Below are 23188 nucleotides of genomic sequence, written 5' to 3'. Positions count from 1 at the left end.
AGCCTCATGGAACTCTGCTTTCCTGCCAGCTACAGCTGTGTGTTCCTGGACACAGTATTTAGTACCTTCTCGGAGCTTCAGTTTCCTCAGTCGTAAAATCAGGATAAGAAACCTCCCTCCTAGGATGGTTTCCAGGATTAAATGAAATTAGGTAAAATGCCCAGCATACACAGTGCGCAAGAAACTGTAGTTATAGTGGAAGATTACGCTTCTGATCTGAAACCCTCATGGTATCTGCTTCCATCCACGGGAGCCCACATAGGCATGGTCACGTGGGACTTGGCTTAGAATTAAATACCCAGCGGAGACCTCGTACACGCCCGGGCCCCTATTTTCCCAACGGTAACAGATGAGTTAAAACAGGTGAACTGGGCTGGCCCTCCGCTCCTCCAGACATACACACCAGGCTTTGTTGAGTGTCTTGGGCATAACAACCCTGGGATGGTGCTTCGGGTGTTTTGATACAACTGAGGTCCAGAGGCATAGTATGACGGGGCTGTGCTTAGGGCTGTGTCTTTCTTGAGGACCGCGGCCAAACCTGGAGGCAGACATGGGTGTGGGGACCTCCGTATTTCCTGCAAATGCTTCTGTAGTTCTTTGATTTTGGAGCTGAGGTGCAGGCTAAGCACCGTGGCTCTATCCATTTTTTATAGCTTTGTTCAGTTTTTTCCTCCCGACCTTTTATTAAGAAAATTTTCAAACTTACAGAGAAGTTGAAAGAATTGTTCAGTGAACACCCATTTACTCCCCACCTAGATTGTGCAGTTACCATTTTGCTGTCTTTGCTTTATTACATAACCGTTCAGCCATCCCTCTATCCATCCTTCAATTCATCTTAGTTTTGTTTGTTTGTTTCTTTTTTTTTTTTTTTTTTGAGGAAGATTGGCCTGGAGCTAACATCCGCTGCCAATCCTCCTCTTTTTGCTGAGGAAAACTGGCCCAGAGCTAACATCTGTGCCCATCTTCCTCTATTTTATATGTGGGACGCCTGCCACAGCATGGCTTGATCAGCAGTGCTTAGGTCCGTACCCAGGATCTGAACCGGCGAACTCCAGGCTGCTGAAGCAGAGCCCGCAAACTTAACCACTACGCCACCGGGCTGGTGCAATTTATCTTAGTTTTTGATGCATTTCTAAGTGAGTTGCAAACATTGCACTCCCCCTCCCAAATACTTCAGCTTGTTGTTAGCCAAAGTCTAATATTTATTTATATTTGAGGGTCAGTGGGGATAAAATTCATAGTGAAATGCTCAGAACTTAAATGTACTGTTTCACAAGTTCTGATGAGTGGACCCCAAACTATCAAGATACAGTACTTTACCATCACCCCAGAATATTCCCTTCTGCTCTGCCCGGTCAACCCCGACCCCTCTCACACCCCCAGAGGCAACCACCGGTCTGAATTTTTTCACCACAGATTAGTTTGACTTTTTCTAGAACTTCATGGAAACAGAATCACTCTTTGGTGTGAGGCCTCTTTGACTCAGAGTGATGAGATCCATCCGTGTCACTGCAGGTGTCAGCAGTTCCTTTTGTTGCCGAGGGTGCAGCCACCACAGTTTGTCCAGTCTCCAACTGATGGGTGCCTGGGCCCTTTCCAGTTTGAAGCTATTATGAATCAAGCTGCTGTGAACATTCCAGTACAAGTCTTTTTGAGAACAAAAGCTTTCATTTTGGGGAGGTGGGATTGCTGGATCATAGGACAGGTGTATGTTTAGTATTACAGGAAACTTCTAGATCTTTTCCAAAGTGCTCGTATCATTGATACCCTCACCAACAATGTATGAGAGTTCCAGTAGCTCCCTTCCTTGGCAGCAGTTGGCGTTGTCAGTCTTTGGCCGTCCTGGCAGGTGTATGGTATACTCATTGCAGGTTTCCTTCATGTTTCCCTGATGACTAATGACGATGTACTTATTGGCCATTTGTATATATTCCTCTGTGAAGTATCTATTCAATTCTCTTGCCTTTTCTCGGATTATTTGTCTGTTATTAAGTTGTAGACATTTGTAGGCTCATGCTTGCCTGGCAATAACCTGTGTGCCTTATAGCAACCATGTGTCCTGGCAGAACACCCACCATCCGACATTGTAACTGTTTCTCTCAAAGAACATCACGTTCTGAGGGAACACAGAGCTCTTCCACATGAGCTTGTGATCCTTGGAATGCTGCCCATGCTAGGACAGTCCCTCTTGGCAAGCATGTAGCCTTGTTCCCCTGCCTATATAAGCAGCCCCCTCTCCATTCACGGTAGCGGGTGCAGGTGCACCATTCGGTCCAGCCGGCCACTCCCAGACATTCCCCACAAGCAAGACGCAGTAAACCTTTATGCCCTGTGTACCATCTCCAGGTCTTTTCTTCAGTCTCTCTGCAACCTGTCCCGCTCTGCTTGTGCAACTGGGTGTACAGCCAAACAACCTTCATTATATATTTCTGGACATCAGCCCTTTGTCAGATCAGTTTTGCAAATATTCAGTCCAGTGTATGGCTTGTTTGTTTGTTTGTTTTCTCCGGCCTTACTGAGATACAGTTGACATAGAACATTGTGTAAGTTTAACATGTTGACTTGATATCCCATATGTTGCAAAAAGATCACCACTGTAGCGCTTGCCCACACCGCCATCACACAATCACTGTTTCTTGTGGTGAGAACATTCGGGATCCACACTCCCCCAGCAACATGTTTATTTTCTTAACAGTGTCTTTTACTGGGCAGAAATTTTTCATTTTACTAAAATCTACTTTATCGATTTTCTCTCTGTCCTTTCTAAGAAACCCTCAAGTTGTAAAGATAGTCTTTCGTGTTTCTTCTAGAAGCTTCATAGTTCTAGCGTTTATGTTTAAATCTAGATCCAGCCGGAATTAATTTGGGGGGAGTTTGGTATGAGGAGTCGAGGTCCCTTCATTCCATGTTGGATATCCAGTCATGCCAGCACCGTTTGTGGAGAAGACCGTTCCTATTGGATTTCTTGGTGCCTCGTGCAAAACTCTGTTGACCTGATGACAAGTGTGGGTCTTGAGTGTGTGTGTGTTTAAAGTGTGCTGATATTACTGCACAACAGCACAAAGAGGCTCTCCTCCCTCCTGCGTGTGCAGCTCCCACCTGCACAATTTTGCAGCCCTTTTCTTGACATGGAGCAGAAAATGCTGTGACCCTTGGTTCCTATTGAGGCCAGGCCAGGCCACTCTCTCCTGACCTGGGAAACTAGCGAGTGTTAAAAATAGTGCCATGTTTTTAGATGCTTTTTTTTTTTAATCTCATGACTTAGGTTTCATGACTTCAATTGAAATCTTTTTTTTCCCCCAAATGATTCATGGAGTAAATCGACGCGTCCGATTTTGTCGAGGAGGAGAAATGGGATCCCTGACGGCCAGTTCATGTTTCTCCTGGTTGTGAGCCGTCCTCTCCTCCAAGTTGTCTGGTCCCTACCGAAGCTGTTCGGTCTGTCTGCAGCCGCTTGCCCGTTGCCGTCTTGGCCTCCTGCTTTTTCTAGTCATGTCGTGAACCTGAACTTGAGGAAGCTCTTGGTTGCGGCCGGGCCTGGTGAAAATGTTCACCAGCTGAGAGGGCCTTTTATAATTGAAATGTTTTAGACAAGATAATCCCAAGGAAAAAGGACAACAAAGAGAGCCCCCTTTCTTTTCCTTCTTTTTTGGGGGAGGGATGGACTTTAATCTGTGTTTCAGAAGAAAAGAGACTGAATTCTCATGCCCATTTTTTAAAAAATTTTTTTATTAATGTTATGATAGATTACAACCTTGTGTCATGCCCTTTTTTTTAAGGGAAATACTAGACCGGAAACCCTGAAGCCAAAGACGCTTGCCTGGGTGTGCAAATTGTGCACTTGTGGGGAGCCCTGTGCGGAGGGCAGCCTTGTGCTCCCGTGCCTGGCTTATGCAGCTTGTCCATGGAAAGTTCTTGCCGTATTTCTGAGACCAGCCAGGGAACTGGTTACCTGCCCTTGACGCTCGCCGCCTCCAGCTCGAGGTGGGCGGGGGAGTGCTCCTCCCCCGACTTGCCCTCCCTAGTGCTCCACGCCTGGACAGTCGAATCTTCATGCCTGGCAACCGCCAGACCCTTGAAAACACTTAGACCCGTGCTAGGGAGGTAGACTCTCTTTGCACGTCTCCCCTCTGTGCCCTGCGGTCCAGTTGGCCCAGCCTCTTATTTTCGATACCCAGAATCTGGGAATTCAGAGTCGCTCGTTTTACTCAGGAATGACTCATCTTACCCAGCAGGTCCTCCATTTGTTGAATGGGGTAATATTAAATAGCATCTCCGAGCGCCGTGCCTACAAGTTACCTTGATAAAGGATCGTGACTCACGAGCTTGGGCTTTGGCCTGCTTTTGGAGCCTGGGTCTAAGTGGGAAAAAATGGAGGGTCCTTTGGGTGTTCTGTTGTTTTCACAAGCACAGTAATTCTCCGCTGTCCAGTTGACTTCATCTTCCGCCCGGTATGTGTGAATCAGCAAGCACTTAGCGTCCTGATGGATAGTGTGATAAGAGAACCCCGCCTCGCTGGGTCTCAGAGGCCTCATTGTCTCCCTTTTCCATTCGCTCATTCCCACTCAGCCTCTTGGAAGAGTTTCTATTAATAACGGGCTGAGGAAACCACACATTAGAGGCAGCGTGCTGCGCACGGTGTGGTGCACAACGTCTGGACTTTCTGATCAAGTCACCCAGATCTGGGCTCAGTCCTCATTCTGCCGCTCGCCAGCTGTGTGAGCCCGAGGACGCTGGCTCAGCCTGGTTTCCTGCCAGGCCGACTAGAACCCCACCACCCTCCTGTGGGTCACTGTGAGCTGCCCAGAGAGAACAGGAGGCTCCCACAGGGAGTGGGTGGTCACTAAGGTCTTTCCCCAGTTCTCTGCCACTGTTCACTTACACTGGGAAAACTCGGGGGCTTCTTCCTTGAAGACACATGACCCCTGCTCTTGAGAACTTTCCATTTTAGAATAAATTCCCAGGGGATGGCCCCCATGACCGAGTGGTTGGATTGGCACACCCCACTTCAGCGGCCTGGGGTTTGCCAGTTCAGATCCTGGGCACTGACCTACACACTGCTTATCAAGCCATTCTGTGGCAGCATCCCACATAGAAGGATCTAGAGTGACTTGAAACTAGGATACACAACTATGTATTGGGGCTTTGGGGAGGAAAAAAAAAAGGAAGATTGGCAACAGATTAGCTCCGGGCCAATTTTCCTCACCAAAAAAAACAAAAAATAAAATTCCCCCTCTAGTGTTCAATCCTAACTTTTGAAAGTAAATTTTCTTCTCTACTCCACTGTATGTTTTTTCTGTAACATTAATAGGAAATACACAGTCTCACGTCACTTAACGAAGGGGTTGTGTTCTGAGAAATGCATCGTTAGGCAATTTCGTCATTGTGCAAACATCATAGAGTGCACTTACACAAACCTAGATGGTAGACCCACCACACCCCTAGGCTCTGTGGTGCTGATTTTATGCGAGCACCATCGTACGTGCGGTCCGTCATTGACCGAAATGTCGTTACGCGGCACATGACTATATTTTGAAGCATACTCCATTCTAAGCGCCTCGCAATCTTTTTGAGATGTAGGTACTCTTATCCCTAATTGAAGATAAAACAGAGGCCCAGGCGGGTTCAGTTCAAACTCCAGGATGTGCGAGTACAATGCCCACGTGCCTAACCAAGATACTGTCATATGTCCACATGAAGGATGTCACATGGAAGGGAGACAGAAAAAAGGGAGCAGAAGTGCTGAGGGACGGGAGGTCGCCAGATCCTTTGTGTACCTGAGTCTCCTCTGTGCGTCTCCTGGGTACAGCAGGAGTCAGTGCTGGATTAGGCCCAGATTCCCCCTTTCTGCGGCCTCCATCCGTCCCTAGCTCTAAGCACAGAGAGTCCGCCACGCACCTGCACCCTCCCGCCGCAGACGATCATAAAGCTTTGTCCGGAGGCTTGTTTCTTAAGAGACAGCTTCTCAGCAGGGGGATTACAGCCATCAGGGAACAGAAGCACTTTAAAGGCTCTCAATATAGATGGCCAAATTGCTTTCCAGTTTATGCTCCTGCCAAAGGACTAGGAATCCTGAGCAGCGGTGTCCAGGACTCCCGCCTCGGGAGCCAGCTCATCGCTCCACCTTCAGAGGAGGGCTGGGAGGCCCCGAGACACGCCCGGGTCTTTGAAGTTCCTTGTTCCCAGCAGCATCAGCATCACCTGAGAACCTGTCAGGATTGCAAATTCTTGGGCCTCACCCCAGTGCTACTGAGTCAGAAGCCCCAGGGGTGGGGTGGGGCCCAGCAGTCTGCAAACAAGCCCTCCAGGTGATTCTGGTGCCTGCTGGGTCTGGGAGCCCCTGGTCTTGGGCAAGCTGCGTCAGCTGCGAGGGGAATGCACACGCTTGTTTATGGACCAAATCCGTGATGGCTGGGAGCAGCTCCGAGGGCAGGGTCACTTGCACCTCGAGTTCACGTGGAGTCGGCACCTCTTAGCTCGTAACTTTAGCTTGGATGGTTGGGACGGTGAGGAGGGTGTCACTCTCGCTTGTGTTAAGGGTCCAGCTCTCGTAGACTCTTGTTATTCATCCTTGCAGGTTTATTCTGTGCCAGGCACGTTGTCATTCTCCCCTTTGTTGCTTCCCAAGAAGAAAGGAAAAGCTTAGAGCAGTTTAGAAACACCCTAAGGTCACACAGCCAGCAAGCGGCAGAACTGAAATAGGAACCCAGTCCATCTGCCAGACTGAGCTCTTACCAGCCACACCGCCTGAGAGGAGGTGAGATGCTTACATAACATGGGAGCCTTTCAAATGATTGGGTTTGTTGCTGCTGTTCTGGAATCTTCCGAAGCTCTGTCTCAAGCACCTCGAGAAAGTAGCTTTCCCCTGCATGGTCTAACCTCAGACCCTGACAAACCAAAGCTGGTCTTGGGCCCACTTAGCTCTTGCCTGGTTGACAATTCCTAGCAGGTTGGTGAGGTGAGCTTTTATTTCCCCCCACCTGTTTTAATTCAGCTCGTAGGGATGTTTCCAGCGTGTCCAGACTCCAGGCATCCCGTTTAGGGAAGTGTCTCAATTTTATATCCCTTGGCCATGACACTCGGAGTGATGAGTTCTCAAAGCCCACGTTAAATGACAGGTGAGGGGCCAGAGGGCTGAGTGTGGTTCGTCTGTTTCACCATCTCACTCAGGGGTGAGCCTTCCATTTGGGATTCACCCTGGGACTCGGCCCCCTGGGGCTTCGCAGCTCAGCTTGTAGGGAGTGGTGGCGGGGTGGGCCAGAGGCCAGAGCCCAAGCGCCAGGCCAGGCTCATGGCCGCCCCGAGGGAGTCCCCCTGGAGGGCCTCTGGAGGTGCCCTCATCACAGCAACACAGAGGAGACTCGGAATATTCCCTTTTGGGGCTGGAGAAGGGAAGCCAGATGAAATGTGAAGAGGTGTCTGGAAGTGCGGAGGAAACCAGTGGGCCCTTCCAGAAGTTCTATTTGTGGTAAGAAACCTTGGCATGGGGCAGCCAGCTCTACTGCAAAAATAGACCGAAGTGCCGAGAAACGGCTCCATTCTGGAAGCAAAGGTCCCTCCGGAGAGGAGGCGAGCTCGAGCAAGACTTCAGAAGTCTCTGTCCCTCTCTTCTGCCTCCCTCTGGACTCCAGCACTGTGAAGAGAGAAAAAGCAGAACATTGAAAAATGAACTCTTGAGTACAGCCATGCGTTTACTGTCGCAAATGGGGCCAATGGGAACGCAGGGCAAAGGGAAGGTTTCAGATCAGCTTCTGGAAACCAAAGGGGCCTCCAGTCCATCCCTGTGTCTGCCAGGACCAGCTCCCCTCACTGTCTTCATTCTCCTTGGCCTCCAAATGGGTGAGATGACTAAGGCAATAGGGTACAATGTGCCAAAGGAGGGAGTGTGGCTGGAAGATTCAGACCTTGACAGTGATCAAAGGCAGGACCCCGGAGAGAGGTGGTCTGAAGACCCTCCTTTAAAACTGCGAGCTGACAGCCTAATGGGGGTTGTGAAAGAAGGAAATGAGACGTGACCCACTCTTGAGGTCCATCCTGACTCTGGAAGTCTGCCCCTGCCGTCTCTCTGTTCGGGGTGCTCATTTGGCTCCTCTCTGGGGCACAAACTTCCTCTCTTCTAGCGCCCCGGCCCCTGCAGTGACAACAGCAACAAGCAGCCGCAGGCGTCCATCGGCTTCCTGACATCACAGGAGAACCAAGTCTGAAGCTTCTTGGGGTGGTCCTCGAGGAACCCCATCGTATTTTCCTGGACTCCTGGCCACGCTAAAGTTGCTGTGAACAGACACAAGTGCTCATAAAGAGTTGTGCTCCTGGAAGGGGGCCCTTTGTTTTGGGGGGGAAACCATAAAGGAGCTTATACCCCGTGTCTCCTCGGTTAGAACTGGGACACATCATCAAGCAAATCAGGTTGCTTGCCCCTTCTGCCCACAGGAGATGGGTGGCATCTGCACCTTCCTCCCTCTCTCTGTTTGAGGCCAAGAACTGTCAACATCCAGCTGTGGCTTTATATTCAGCTGCCACTCAGCTGGTTGGAGTTGAAAGGTCAAATATCATGGGGAATTAGCAGCCCGGTTTACCAGCAGCACTTCTGTGCTCAGAGGGCACGAGGGCGCCTGTCAGCGACCTTAGGCAGGGACTAGAGACAGAATTCCCTCTCACACAGACACGCCTTCATCCGCTTATTTGCTTATTAATGTTGGACTGAAGTGGAAAGGAGTTGCATTTTCCTGGAAGCACCCCATTTCTTTGAGCCGAACTTCTTCAATCGTGTCATTCTGGTAGGGCCTGCCATTCACAGCACCTCACTCCCCTAGCCACAGGTGGGCACATGACCCAGGCCCAGCCAATCAGAGTGACCCCTCCTACCGTGGGATGGGACCCATCACTTCCTGGGCAGGCGGAGTTGCAAGGAAGATTCTCTTACCTGTTGGGGCCACTGTCCTGGAAGGACCTGATCCGGGTTGCTGGCAGCCATTTCCCAGCGCACGTTGAGAATGCACTTGCCATAGCAGAGAAGGGCAACCCAGTTGGAGAGAGCATATGGAGGGCAGCATTTGGGTCCTGGATCCGTTTGTGCCCCATGCTGGATCCACCCCACCCTTGCCAGTTACGCAAATCAACAAACCACCTCCCTCCTTTTGCTTATCTTAGTTTGTACGTTTCTGTCTCTTGCCACCACAAAGCCCTGACTCTTACGGGGCATATTTGGGTACAGGAAGAGCCCCACAGTCTCTGAAAAGAGCTTGCCAGCGCTGGGAAAGTGTAGACTGATAGGGGGTAAAACAGAAATGTTTAGCTCGACTTGAGAAAGTCAAGTGTTTCAGCCCCTTGAGATGCACTCATTGACCCACGGCCAGTGGATAGGCTGATGACGAATCCTTTGTGTCCATGCATCCAGGTAGGTTCATTGATGGGGTTCATGTTCCCAATAGAAGGTACTGCTGTAGGTCAGGGTGAGTGAAGGCAGGGAGCAGAAAGTCCTCACACACTGACAGGCAACCTAGGTGACCAGTTGACCAGCTTCCCTCCACCACCCGTGGGAGGCTGCTTTCTCTGGCCCGTCCTGGGGTTTGAAACAGAGTTCCCTGAATCGGGGATGACTCATCTCAGCCAGAGCCTTCTGTAAAACTCCACTGGAGGTCTGATTAGGATCCTCTCCAGAGGGAGGTGCCCTCTTGCCTTAGAGAGTTTGGGAGGACGTCACTAAACCCTGCCCGTAGCCTGGGGCAGCCTGCCTTCAAGCACAGACCATCTGTTAGCTAGAGTTTTTGCTCTTTCAGTCCAGGCTTCCCTATCACTTATTCTGAAATTGGAAATGTGTCCCAAACCAACAATTGCCCGGGCCACGGTGTTCCGTGCTGAGTGTCCCCACAGGAGACACAGGGAACACGATGAGTGCAGCCGGCAGTCTTTGCTCCCTGCCCTAGTAAAGAGACTGTTTTGCCTGGCTGCCGTGGCACACAGCTCCTGGCTCCCGCTTGACTTCACGCGGTGAAAACTGTCTCGAAGACGGGACAGGACTCCAGAGGATTCCGCCCCCCCCCCATATCTCTCTCTAGAAGCATTCGAAGGAGGTGTTTTTTAATGAAACAAAGTGGAAGTCAAGCCCAACTCAACCACTTACTTACTTTTGGCCTTGGATAAGTCCTATGTATCCATGAACCTCAGTTTTCTTCTCTGTACAATGGGGATAATAATACTGAAGTGTTTAAGACTAGTTCAGGGGCCGGCCCCGTGGCTGAGTGGTTAAGTTTGCGTGCTCCGCTTCGGCGGCCCAGGGTTTCGCTGGTTCATATCCTGGGCGGGGACACGGCACCACTCGTCAGGCCACGCTGAGGCGGCATCCCACTTGTCACAACTAGAAGGACCCACAACTAAAATATACAACTAAGTACTGGGGGGATTTGGGGAGAAAAAGCAGAAAAAAAAAAAGAAGATTGGCAACAGTTGTTAGCTCAGGTGCCAATCTTTAAAAAAAAGACTAGTTCAGCTGTGAGTGACAGAGCTCTAAGTACAGTGGCTTAAAACACTCGTGTAAAGCCCTCTCGAGGCTGGTGGTTGCTGGGGGCTGTGGAAGGGAGAATGGGGAGTTATTGTTTAGTAGGTATAGAATTCCAGGTTTACAGGATGAAAAGAGTTATGGGGATGTGTGGTGGTGATGGCTGCACAACTAGGTGAATGTATTTAACACTGCTGAACTACACTCTTAAAAATGGCTGAGATGGTAAAGTTTATGTTGCATGTATTTTAACTCAAAAAATGAAATTAAATTCAAAAAATTTTAGTTAAAAAGATGATGCATACCAGTAAAAAAGACCCCCATGGCAGGCAGTCATGGCTGATAGGAGGGGTCACAGACTGGGGCTCCTTCAGTCTTCCTGTGCTAGCTTCCATTCCAAAGGTCACCTCATGGTCTAAAGTGGCTGCTAGAGCTCCAGCCATTACATTTCAGACTGCACAAAACAAGAAGTACATGCTGATGCACCATTTTAGGAGCCTTCCCGGAAGTCCACCACAAAACTCCTGCTTATATTTCTTTGGCTAGAATTTGGTCACGTGGCCATATCTAGCTTCAAGAGAGTCCAGGACAGGTAGGTAGGTAGCCTCTAATTGCTGCCACCTGGTATTCACTCCCTCGTGTAATTCCCTCCCCTTGAGTGTGGGCTGGACCTAGTCGCTTTGTTCTAGCCAATGGAATATGGCAAAAGTAATGGGATGTCACTTCTGGGATTAGGTTACAAAGAGATGGTGGCTTCTGTCTTGGGTGCCCTCTCTTGTTCTCTTGCTCTGAGGAAAGCCATCTGCCATGTTTCGAGCTGCCCTGTGGAGAGGCCAGGTGGCAAGGAACTGATGTCCCTGGCCAACAGCTAGTGAGCACCTGAGGCCCTCAGTCCCACAGCCACATGAGTGAACTCAGGACATCCTCCCCTAGTCAAGCCTTCAGATGTCTACAGCCCCAGCAGACATCTTGACTGCAATATCCTGAGCGGTTGATCCAGAAGACCCACAAAACTGATCCATGGGAACCGCGAGATAATAATGTGTATTGTTTTCAGGGCTAAGTTCAGGGCTCATTTGTTACACAGCAAGAGTTAACTAATACAGTATTTTCTGGGTAGACTCATTCCCAGAGTTCTGTTACTGAGAAGGAGGGAGGTTGGGAGGCAACCAACAGTCGCTGCCACCTGTACACACGTCAAAGGACTATTGGTGAGTCTGTAAAGTGCTCACCTACAGTGGGCCAGCACCCGGGAAGCACCTAAGGAGAGGTGGCTAGCAGAGGGCCACTGTCCAGAGTCTGCTCTCCACGCTTCGCACCAAGCTCTTCTAGGAGACACAGCTGTGCTGGACCTAAGATGTTATTTTCTCTGGCTTCTCCCCTGTCACAGTTCAGACCCCGCTCCCCAAATCCAACCAGTAGAATGACTACTCCTGCAAAAGCCAAGACCCCCTGAGCCAGCGGGTGGGCTCATGGAACGGTAAGATTTTAGTGGGAAAGGGGCTTAGAGCCCCTTTCATCCAGGCGCCCCACTTATGACGTGAACCAGACACTTGCTCAAGGTCACCCAGCCTCAAGGCAGAGGTGGGAGCCTGAGCCCCTCTCGCGAGATCCCCTCGCTCTCTGCTCCACCTTCCTCTTGCGCTGCTGTTGCTGAGGCAGACCCAGGATTTGGAGCATTTACAGAGTTCCCTATAAAAAAAAAACAAAAAAAACAAAAAAAAACTGTGCTAGTTCAACCCAATTTTCTCTCCCCGAGAGGAGTGGAGGTCAGGTTTATGGGACATGAAGTGCTTTTTGAGTGAACGAGCATCGTATTTCCTCCTGGTTTTGCTTTAGGCTGTTGGAGATCTTTCCTTGTGTCTGTCTACAGAGACCTAAAGTCCTTGCAGGACCCCAAGAGGCTGTTACTTGCGGCGGCGCCGGGAGAAAAATCTAGAGTGTTCCCTGGGTCCCACGGTGATGTGTGTACCTAACTGAGGCAAGAATTGAGTCCCCCCTTGTTTTTTCGCCCCTCCCCCAGGCTGTAGGGGTTTTGTCACCCTGGGAGAATGTGGACTCCTGACTCATTTCACATTTAATGAAATCCCAATTTTTCAGACTGAGTTGAGACCAAGACCTTTCAGTGAAACAAACGTTCTGGGGAGAAAAAAAAACTGACAAATCCTGAGTCGTCGACTTCTCAATCTCCTTCAATAATGATGGAAGATGAAATGTGTGCCAGTATTCTCGCTCCTGATTTTTGTTAGTGAACTAGGATATATGAGAACTTAATAAAATATTCACAGAAGGCTTAACTGCCTTATTAAAAATCTTTACCAGTCCTTTGAATTCTGTAAAAGCAGCGATTTCTTTAAAATGAGTGAGTATGAAGGGCAATGGGTGCACCTGTGGGGTCCTATTCTTATTTAATGTGTGTAAACATGCTTTTATAAATTAAAAAAAAAACGGCCTTTAATAGGTTGTTTAGCATGAAGTTGCCGAAGCTTGTGAGGGTCCTGCTGGTCATTGCAGAGGGGCCCTACCATGTGAACGCTGTGTGGGCGGTGACACGTCGCGCATTTCCCCATGGGCGCCTAACTTGAAAAGGCCAGTGTGAACTGGAGGGATAAACATGGAGAGGCCACGCTCTGAGTTTGGACAGTTGTCGCGACAAAGTGATGCACAAGAGAGTTTGAACACCCTGTCTTCTTGAAAGGAGGGCGGACTGAGCAGAGAGCACTGTGTGTGTGTGTGTGTGTGTGTGTGTGTGTGCGCCTGTGCATGGGGGAGCTTTGGGTGGGAGAGGAGTGTTAAGGAGGAAAGGAATCCTTTCATTCTGATAAGGAGCAGAGCAGTTCTGGAGCGGTCTGGAGCTGGATACGTGTCCAGCTTGAGGCTTTTCAATGAGTCATTGATGGCCGTTTAGCTGGGCCACTGAGTCATGGGCTGGGGCTGGGGTGATTTTTGCTTTACACCGCCCTCTGTCATTATATCCTCTGTTAGGAATTTCATGTGCACAAAAGATATAGTGAGTCGGCTGTTTGCTAACAATGGGCCTCTCTCAGAGAGTGCCATCCACAGGAAACGTTACCGTTGGGCAGTTGGGACCCTGGCATCAGTATTTAGCTGGTGGCAACTCCATAGCTCTCACCTTTTCAGACCTCAGGGGGTGGTCTTGTAACCCCAGAGCTAAAGCTGCATGCACAGAGGCCACGGGGCAGAGCGTGTCAGTGCGGGGACCCATGCCACCAGGATTCATTGGGATGGTTTCCCCTCTCAGCCCCGTTCCCTCGCCCCATCGCTCTGTGCATGGCCGTCTCTCCATCTTCCTGGTGACTACGTGTTTGCAGCAAACCATGAATGTTCTCCTTATTACGTTTTCAGAATATGAGTGTCAACCTCAACTGGAAGGCGGCAGGGGTCTGGGTGGGTGGCTGTCCTGGGCTGCGCGGGGGAGTCCAGGTGGGAGAGAACACAGTGGGCTCACCTTTCTTTGTCGGGTGGGTCACAGGATCCGCTGTGTGAGGCTAGAGGGAAACCCCAGACCCTGACGAGGTTTTCTCAGGGAAGACAAGCTTGGGACCACAGGAGGAAATGGGCAGCGGCTGCATGTGGTTCCTGAAAGCACTGACATGCAGGAAGTGAGTCATTGCAAGACTCGGCTGTTGGGTCATCACGTCTGTGGCTCAGGGAGGGAGGCGAGTGACCAGATGTTTCTGGCACTCACCAAGACGTCTTTACGTGTTTCTCCTTAAACATTTGGAAGAAAACATGGTTTTTCTTTTCCATCATATGCTCAGCACTCTAAGAGATTTTTGGTCCTAGAAGGACATCCTGGTGTTTTACCAAACTGGGACTTCTCACTTGAAGCTTGTAAAGTGCTAGACGGATCCTATCAGCAGCAATAAGGCGGCCTCTGAGGCAGCCGTGCCTTGAGCCAGATTGTTCGAAGTGCTTTGTGCGTTTAATAGCTGACTCCTGGCTGAGAACAGACGGACGGGAGGGTCCCAGGGCTGGGCGGGGAGTGGCCAGCAGCCTTCCTGGGGGGACCCCCCTGCCTCCAGCACTCGTCAGACGAATGAGTATCACTCCACACATGTGGGTTTTTAAAATATCATAGCCCTTTAGAAAATTTTTTTTATTTAAAATTTTTTTCCAGCTTTATTGAAATAGAATGAACATAGAACATTGTGGAAGCTGAAGGTGTACAGCGTGTTGATTTGATACGCTTCCTCGTTGCACAATGATCACCACCAGTGTGAGCTAACACCTCCATCACGTCACGTAATTACCATTTCCTTTTTGTGGTGAGAGCATTTGAGATCTACTCTCTTAGCAACTTTCAAGTATACGAGACGGTATTATTAACTACAGTCACCATGCTGTTCATTAGATCCCAGAACCTATTTGTCTTATAACTGGAAGTTTGTGCCCTTCGACCAGCGTCTCCCCATTTCCCCCACTCCCAGCCCCTGTAGCCACCACATTACTCTCTGTTTCTGTGAGTTCTGCTTTTTTAGCTTCCACTTGTAAGTGAGAACTCATAGTGTTTGTCTTTCTGACTTAGCTCATTTAGCTCTTTTCACTTCACTCAAGGTCCATCCATGTTGTTGCAAATGGCAGGGTTTCCTTCTTTCTCGTGGCTGAGTAGTATTCCATTGTATGGAAAGGCCACATCTTCTTCAGCCAGTTATCTGTTAACAGACACTTCGGTTGTTTCCATATTTTGGCAATTGGGACTAATGTTGCAATGAACATGGGAGTGCAGCTGTCTCTTTGAGATCCTGTTTTCATTTCCTTTGGATTTATACCCAGAAGTGAGATTGCTGGATCAAATGGTAGTTTTATTTTCAAGTTTTGGAGGAACCTCCATACTGTTTTCCATAGTGCCAGTACCCATTTACAAACCCACCAGCAGTGCACAAGGGTCCCCGTTTCTCCACATCCTTGTCAACATTTATCTCTTGTCTTTTTGGTAATAGCCATTCGAACAGGTGTGAGGTGACATCTCATTGTGGTTTTGATTTGCATTTCCCTGATGGTTAGTGATGCTGAGCATCTTTTCACGTCCTTGGTGGCCATTTATAAGTCTTCTTTGGAAAAATGTTCAGCTCCTATTTTTAAATTGTTTGTTTTTTACAATTGAGTGGTATGAGTTCTTTACATATTTTGGACATTAACCCCTTATCAGATGGATCATTTGCAAATATCTTCTCTCATTCCATGGGTTGCTTTTTCATTTTATTGATGTTTTCCTGTGCTGTGCAGAAGCTTTTTAGTTTGATGTAGCCCCACTTATTAATTTTAGCTTTTCTTGCTTGTGCTTTTAGTGTCATATCCAAAAAATTGTTGCCAAGACCAAGGTCAAGGAGCTTTTTCGTCGTGTTTTCTTCCAGGAGTTTTATGGTTTCAATTCTTATGTTTAAGTCTTTAATCCATTAGGAGTTAATTTTTGTGAGTGGTGTAAGATAGGGGTCCAATTTCATCCTCTTGCTTGTGGATATCCAGTTTTCCCAACACCGTTTATCGAAGACACTGTCCTTTTCCTATTGAGATTCTCGTCAAATATTAATTGACTGTGTATGGGAGGGTTTATTTCTGGGCTCTCGATTCTGTTGCATTGGGCTCTGTGTCTGTTTTTATGCCAGCACCATACTGTTTCGATTACCGTAGCTTTGCAGTATAGTTTGAAATCAGGAAGTGTGATGCTGCCAGCTTTGTTCTTCTTTCTTAGGATTGCTTTGGCCATTTGGGGTCTTTTGTGGTTCTGTACAAATTTTAGGATTATTTTTTCTATTTCTCTGAAAAATTCCCTGGGAACTGCCATAGGGATTGCCCTGGATTTATAGATGACTTTGGGGAGTACGGACAAAATGTCACAATCCTTTATTCCTCTAAATCAAATGGGATGTGTTGTGAGCCGCCATCCGTTCAACCCTTGGGCTCTCGGCCCCCACTCCTCAGATTTGGGAGAACGTCTCAGGAGGATCTGAGGTCAGAACATGTATGGAAACGCATCCCCCATCTTGAATCTACGCCGAGACTGCTGTGTGCTCTGACTCCAAGTGCCAGGAGCCCTCAAAGGGGGCAGCTCCACAGCTTGTGAACCAAGCTTTCCCAGCAGCCAGAAAGAGCTCTGTTCCTAGTACTGAGGGGCCTCACATCTCCTCTCAGGGGGCTCTGCCAAGCCCCAGGCCCTTCCCAATTTTGGGGGACTATTTCCAAACCTCCTTTCAGCATATCATCTTCTATCTTCCCCTCAAAACTCTTCCCTCTGTCATCCTTGAGTTTCTCTTCTTGGGTCTCACCTTCCTGGGTGTGCTTGGGGACTGAAATGCTCAAACTGGCCTTGCCCCTTGACACTGTAATTGTTTGTTATCTCCCGTTAAGCAGGGACCAAGCTTTGTCTAGCCTAGCACCTGCTACAAAGTCAGAACAATGACCTTGGGAAAGTTACTCAACCATACCAAACCTCAGTTTCCATTTCGGTACTGAGGTCCAACGTGCTTTCACACCATCTGTCAGTTCTCTTTCATTTGTCCCTGACACAAAACCAACTCAAACTGGCTTAAGCAAAAAGGGTACTGATTGGCCCACATTATCGAAAAGTGCAGGTGTAGATGTGGCTTCAGGAATGGCTGGATCCAAGTACACGAACGTGGTGTCAGGAATCCTTCTCTGTGTTTCTGGAATCTAGTTTCTTTGTGGTGGTTTCATTCAAGCTCAGGTTCTCTCCTTGTAGTGTGGAAATGGCTGCCCAAGGCCTCATCTTCCCAAGGGTAAATAGCAAGAGGCCCAGGTTGTGTCTTGTTGGCTCTGATTGGGTCGCCTGGCCAGTCCTGAACCAATCACTGTGTCAAGTAGGGTGCACTGCTTTGATTGGCCAGGCCTGGGACCATGGCCATCCCCTGAGCTAGGAATGATGTCATCTCTACCCAAAGCTCCTTAACTGAGAGGAGGTGAGGGGCAAGTCTTCAGAGGCAAGTCCCAGCCCTATTGCCAGGAAGAGGAGGAAAGGAGGCCGGGCAGACCAGGACATCAAGTGCCACCGCACCATCCGTCACCATCTGCTCCTGCCCTGGTCACTGGGGCATCTTGACCCATTGTTCCTCCTGCTCCCCCCGGTTCATCCACCTTCACCCCAGCACAGGTCAGGGCAGTGGGCTGGTGGCGAGTGGGTGAGAGTGTCTCAGCACTCGGGCCTCAGCCTCTGCACTACCTTCCAGGCATGGTGTAGGGAGGTCCCCCACCCTGGGGGGCTATACTGGGTTGAATAGTGTCCCCCCAAAATCCATGTCTGCCCAGAACCTGTGACTGTGACCTTATTTGGAAATAGGGTCCTTGCAGATGTAATCAAGTTAAGGTGAGGTCATCCTGGATCAGCAGGGCCCTAGACTGCTGTCTTTCTACGAAGAGGGAAATTTGGACACACAGATTCACAGGGAGAAGGCTACGTGACGAAGGAGGAGAGATGGGAGTGGTGCAGCCAGAAGCCAAGGACACCAAGCATGACCAGCAACCAGCGGAAGCTGGAAGAGGCCAGGAAGGGTTCTCCCCAGAGCCTGCAGAGGGAGCAGGGCCCGGTGGACACCTCGGCTTCAGACTTCCAGCCTCGGGAGTCGTGAGACAGCAGATGTGTCTTGTTTTAAGCCTCCCCATTTGTGATTCTTTGTCACAGCGGCCCTGGGACTCTAACACAGGGCCTTCCTGAGAATCCGCACTTCTTCTCCCCACCCTGCTAAGGACTTTGAATGGGAAACTGGCCCCCTTCCAGGAGGAGAAGAAATTCTCAGCTGATGAAAGATTTCAGCGGAAAAGGCCACATGATGTGTGCAGCTGGCGCCACTTCACAGGGAAGGCCCATCCCCAGCCCTGAGGCCCAGGGCCTCATCTCCCTGGGGACAGTGGTGACCAGCATCCTCACTCCCCACCCCCACCCCCAGCCCTCCCCAGCTGCCCCAGAGCTCACAACAAACTGAAAGCCCAAAGAGGGCTCTGCTGAGCCAGCAGCCTTGGGATGCTAGGGCTGGGCTGCCCAGCTCGTCCCTATGTGCCCAGGCCTTTCCGGTTGTAGCCCTGGGAGCTCTGCATCTGGGAACCTCTTGGTTCTGGGCAAGCCAGGAGAGCCGGCCCCCCTTGCTGGGGCTTGGGTTGGTTTTAGGTCCCTGGGAGCCGGGAGAACAGGCTCACATACTTGTGTGTCCTACCCCATATGCCCATCAGCATTTTTAAGGCCTTTATCGTGTGCCGATTTGTGCCTGGTACTGTGTGAACTATCCAGTCCTTGTAACATTCCCGTGAGGTACATGCCACAATTGTCCCCACTTTACAAGTTGAGGCTCCAGGAGAGGGTCAGCGCCCGGTGTGTAGACGGCAGATCCTGTGCCAGCTACACCAGCATGGCCCGGGTGGCTTCCTCATTCTGTGCCCTCTGCGTGCCCTGGACTCGGCTTGGAGGGAGTGCTTGGGGAAAACGCTGAGCCTTGGGCCCTCTGCGCACCTGCCCGATCACTGTCGTCTGCGGACGGGAAAAGCAGCTCCCTGTGATGTCTCCCTTCCCGGACTCTGCCCGTGACCCCTCCAGAGGCTCATGAGTGGCCTTGCTGAGCAGTGAGCAGCAAGGACTCAGGCCACTCATTGCTTGGCTTTGAATTCCAAATCGGCCACTTGCTGTCCGGGTGACCTTAGGCAAGTCGCTGCTCTGTGCCTCAGTTTCCTTGCCTGGAAGATAGGGATAATACCTGTATCTCCTTGCAGGGCTGCGTGGGGTTATAGCACGGGTGTTGGCATTATTGTTGAGAGGTTGTGAGCTGAGGGTTTCGGACCTCAGGTCCCAGAGTCAGATGGAGCTGGATGCAAACAGCAGTGACCTCAGGCACGTTACCCTGAACTCGAGCCTCCCTTCTGTAAAATGGGGATAAAGCTGCTCTTTCCTCATGGGGTGGCTGTGAGATGGAAGGGGACCGGCTGTTGCAGGTTACCCCAGCCAGCTCCAGGGTGAGCGGCCATCAGATGTGGCTCTGATGGACACAGATGCTCGGGCCAAGCCTGTGGTTAATTTACATTGAGGACAATTGTTTTTCTTCTAGTCCTTCAGTGGCCCCATTGCACATGGTTTGAAATGTCCCCAAGCTTGCAAGATGGCCAGCGCTGGGTGGAGTTGAGAGGGTTGAATGTGCTGCACTCCTGCTAAAGAGTCAGCCAAAGGCTGGCCCGGTGGCGCAGTGGTGAGTGTGCACATTCTGCTTTGGCAGCCCAGGCTTCACCGGTTCGGATCCCGGGTGCAGACATGGCACCGTTTGGCAAGTCATGCTGTGGCAGGCGTCCCACGTATAAAGTAGAGGAAGATGAGCACGGATGTTAGCACAGGGCCAGTCTTCCTCAGCAAAAAGAAGAGGACTGGCAGCAGATGTTAGCTCAGGGCTGATCTTCCTGAAAAAAAAAAAAGAACCAAGAGGCCGGGTGAGAGGAAGGGGTCGGGGGTCAGGAGACCTGGGTCCTGTCTCGGCTCCATCTGATGTCGCGCATCCTTGACTTCTCAGGCCTTGATTACCCATCTGTGGAATGGACAGAACTTCGGGTTCTGAGCCTGGGGCTTGGGCTGGAGATGATGTCACCAGTCACTCCCCAGGGTGACTCTCGAGGTAAGTAATTTTCAATACTCATCGTTCATTCGACCAGGGCAAGTTTCACGGGCGGGTGACCTGTGTGGTCAGGGTCCCCTGGTCAGAAGGACCCCATGCTGATTGAATGCTCTGTAGCTGCCATCTTGAAATTCTTCATTTTTGAACAAGGGGCCCTGCGATTTCATTTCGCACTGGTCTCCGCAAATTGCACAGCCAGTCCTGCCTTTGACAAATATTTCCTGAGCGTCGAGGGTGTGCGAGGCTGGGTGGCGGGTACCAGGGATATGCTGGTGGGGAAAGGTTGACATAGTCTCTCTCCTCATGGAGTCCACAGTCTCTTAGGGTTGTAATGGGTTGAACAATAGCTCCAAAAAGATATGCTCAAATCCAAACCCCAGGCAGCTGTGCACGTGACCTTATTTGGAAATAGGGTCTTTGCAGATGTAATTAAATTAAGGATCTCGGGATGAGGTCATTCTGATTTAGGGTGGGCTGTAAATCCAGTGACTGGTGTCCTTATAAGAGAAAGGAGAGGGAGATTTGAGAAACACAGAGGGAAAGCCATGCGAAGTCAGAGGCAGAGGTTGGAGCAATGCATCTACAAACCAAGGGACGCCAAGGATGGCCGGCCACCGCCAGAAGCCAGGAGAGAGGCCTGGGACAGCTTCTCCCCGGAGCCTCCGGGAGGAACCAGCCCTGCTGACACTTTGCTTGCGGACCTCTGGCCTCCAGAACTGTGAGAGAATAAATTTCTGTTGTTTTAGGCCCCCAAGATTCTGATAATTTGTTACCGAGCCCTAGGAAATGAATACAAGAGTAGACAGACATTGATCAAACCGTCAGGCGAACATGTGAGATTTCTAGGATGACAAGGAGGTGCAGGGTGCCGGGGCTGGGGAAGGATTCTCTGGGACTAGGAATCCCAGACAGAGTTAACTAATGGGGCAGCCAGAATATTCCAGGCTGAGGGAAGGGCATGGGCAGATGTCCTGGGTGGGAGGCACTCTCTGAAATTGAGGGGAGGCACACCCCGGCAGCTTTCAGGCCACGTGGGTCTCTCTGATGTGTTGTCTTGGCCACCGAGGGTTTTAAAAAGCCACAGAGCTGGACAGGTGTCACTGCTGATGGCAGTAGCAGCCATTTGGCGCCTGTGGTTTCAACCCCACCCATTTCACATGTTTATGTTACCGGACTGGCCCCCGAAGGGAATCTGTTTGCCAGGCTCTAACCTGCCCGGAGCCTTCACCAGCATCCGCGGACCTGGTGGAGCCTGTGCCTGGTCGCCCAGGCCAGAAGTGCTGGGATGTTTGCTGTTCCCAGCCCACAATGGGGAGAGCTTTCTGCGGCCTTTGGTTGCCCTGGGAGAGCTCGGCAAGACCTGGCTGACGATGCGGCTGTGCGAAGGGCCCCAGACCTACTATCTGGGGGAGCAGGACATTCCCTGTAGGAGACAGGGGTGCAGGCGCTTCTGTGGTGCTGGCTGCAGGGAAGGACACGGATGGGGCCAGAGTGATTTTGGCTTCTCCAGGCGGCCAGCTGCATGGCTTAGGACTGTGCCCTTTTTTCCATCAATAAATCCAGAGGCATTACTCTCATCAGCTCCTCCTCTGCAATGCCAGATTCATAACCATACCTCCCAGGTAAAGTAGCTGTGAGACTTAAACGAGATGATTTGCTCTTTCCTTCAACAAATACATTCTAAGCAGCTGCTGGGTGTTAGGCACTGATCTAGACGCAAGGATACTACAGAGGACGAAATAAGACAGAAACACACTCTCTCCTGGAACTGACATCCCAGATCAGGGGTCTGCAAACTACAGCCCCCAGCCCCGATCTGGCGCGGCGTCTGTTTCTGCACAAACTGTAAACTAGGAATGGTTTTTACGTTTTCCAATGGTTGAAAATGATCAAAAGAAGAATAACATTTCATGACATGCGAAAACTATACAGAATTCAAATTTCAATTCTATATTCAATTCAGAATTCAAAATTCAAATTCTATAAGTAAAGTTTTACTGGCACACAGCCAGGCCCATTCATTCTCTTATTATCTATGGCTGCTTTGGGCCTATAAGAACAGAGTGGGCAACTGCAACAGAGACCATAGGGCCTGCAGAGCGGAAAATGCTTGCTATCAGGTCCTTTCCAGAAAAAGTCTGTCAGCCCCTCATCAAGATTCTTGCTGTTCACAATGCGGTCTGTGGACCATAAAATAGCAGCATCACCTGGATGCTTGTTAGGATCCCGATCTCCTGAAGCGGAATCTGCATTTTCCCAGGATCCCCTGGGGACCTGTGTGTACGTTAAAGTGTGAGATGTACTGTTTAAAGTGATGCATGCAAAACGCTATCCAGATTGTCTGCTGTGATGGGCCGAATAATGGTCCCCAAACAGGCCCATGTGCTAATCCCCAGCACCTGTGAATATGTTAACTTATGTGGTTAAAGGGACATCCCAGATGTGATTAAGGATTGGAGACAAGGACAGACACCTGGGTTATCCCGGTGGGCCCAACAATCTCATTGCAAGGCTCCTTCAAGAGGAGGCAGGAGGATCGAAGAAGAAGACAGAGATGTGATGATGGAAGCGGAGGTTGGAGTGACGTGCATTAAAGATGGAGGAGGGGCTGCAAGCCAAGCCGTGCAGGCGGCCTCTAGAAGCTGGGAAAGGCAAGGAGACAGCTTCTTGCTTGGAGCCCCCAGGAGAAGCGCAGCCCTGCCGACACCTTGATTTTAGACTTCTGGCCTCCGGAACCGTAAGAGAATACATTTGTCTCAAGTTGGCAAGTTGTTTAACCTCTCTGAACTTGATTTCCCCACCTACACAGTGGGGATCACCACCGTGCCTGCCTCCTGGGGCAGTTGCGAAGCTGAACTGAGACCCTGAGCAAGACTCTGGGCCCTGGCCGCGCTGGAGGAGAACGCATGTGTGTTGGTGGGCAGACTGGGAATCAGATCTCCAAACTGGGCGGGCGCCTCCGAGGTGTTCTGGTTCAGGGCCTCTGGGTGCCGGCCACAGCTCTGCTCCTAAGGGAGAAGAGAACTCGCATTCCCTCTGTTGTCTTTGCTCTATACCTGAGCTA

The sequence above is a fragment of the Equus quagga genome, chromosome 7 (genome assembly GCF_021613505.1).
Source record: "Equus quagga isolate Etosha38 chromosome 7, UCLA_HA_Equagga_1.0, whole genome shotgun sequence".
Taxonomy (NCBI): Eukaryota; Metazoa; Chordata; class Mammalia; order Perissodactyla; family Equidae; genus Equus; species Equus quagga.
Note: the sequence above shows the minus strand (reverse complement) of the source record.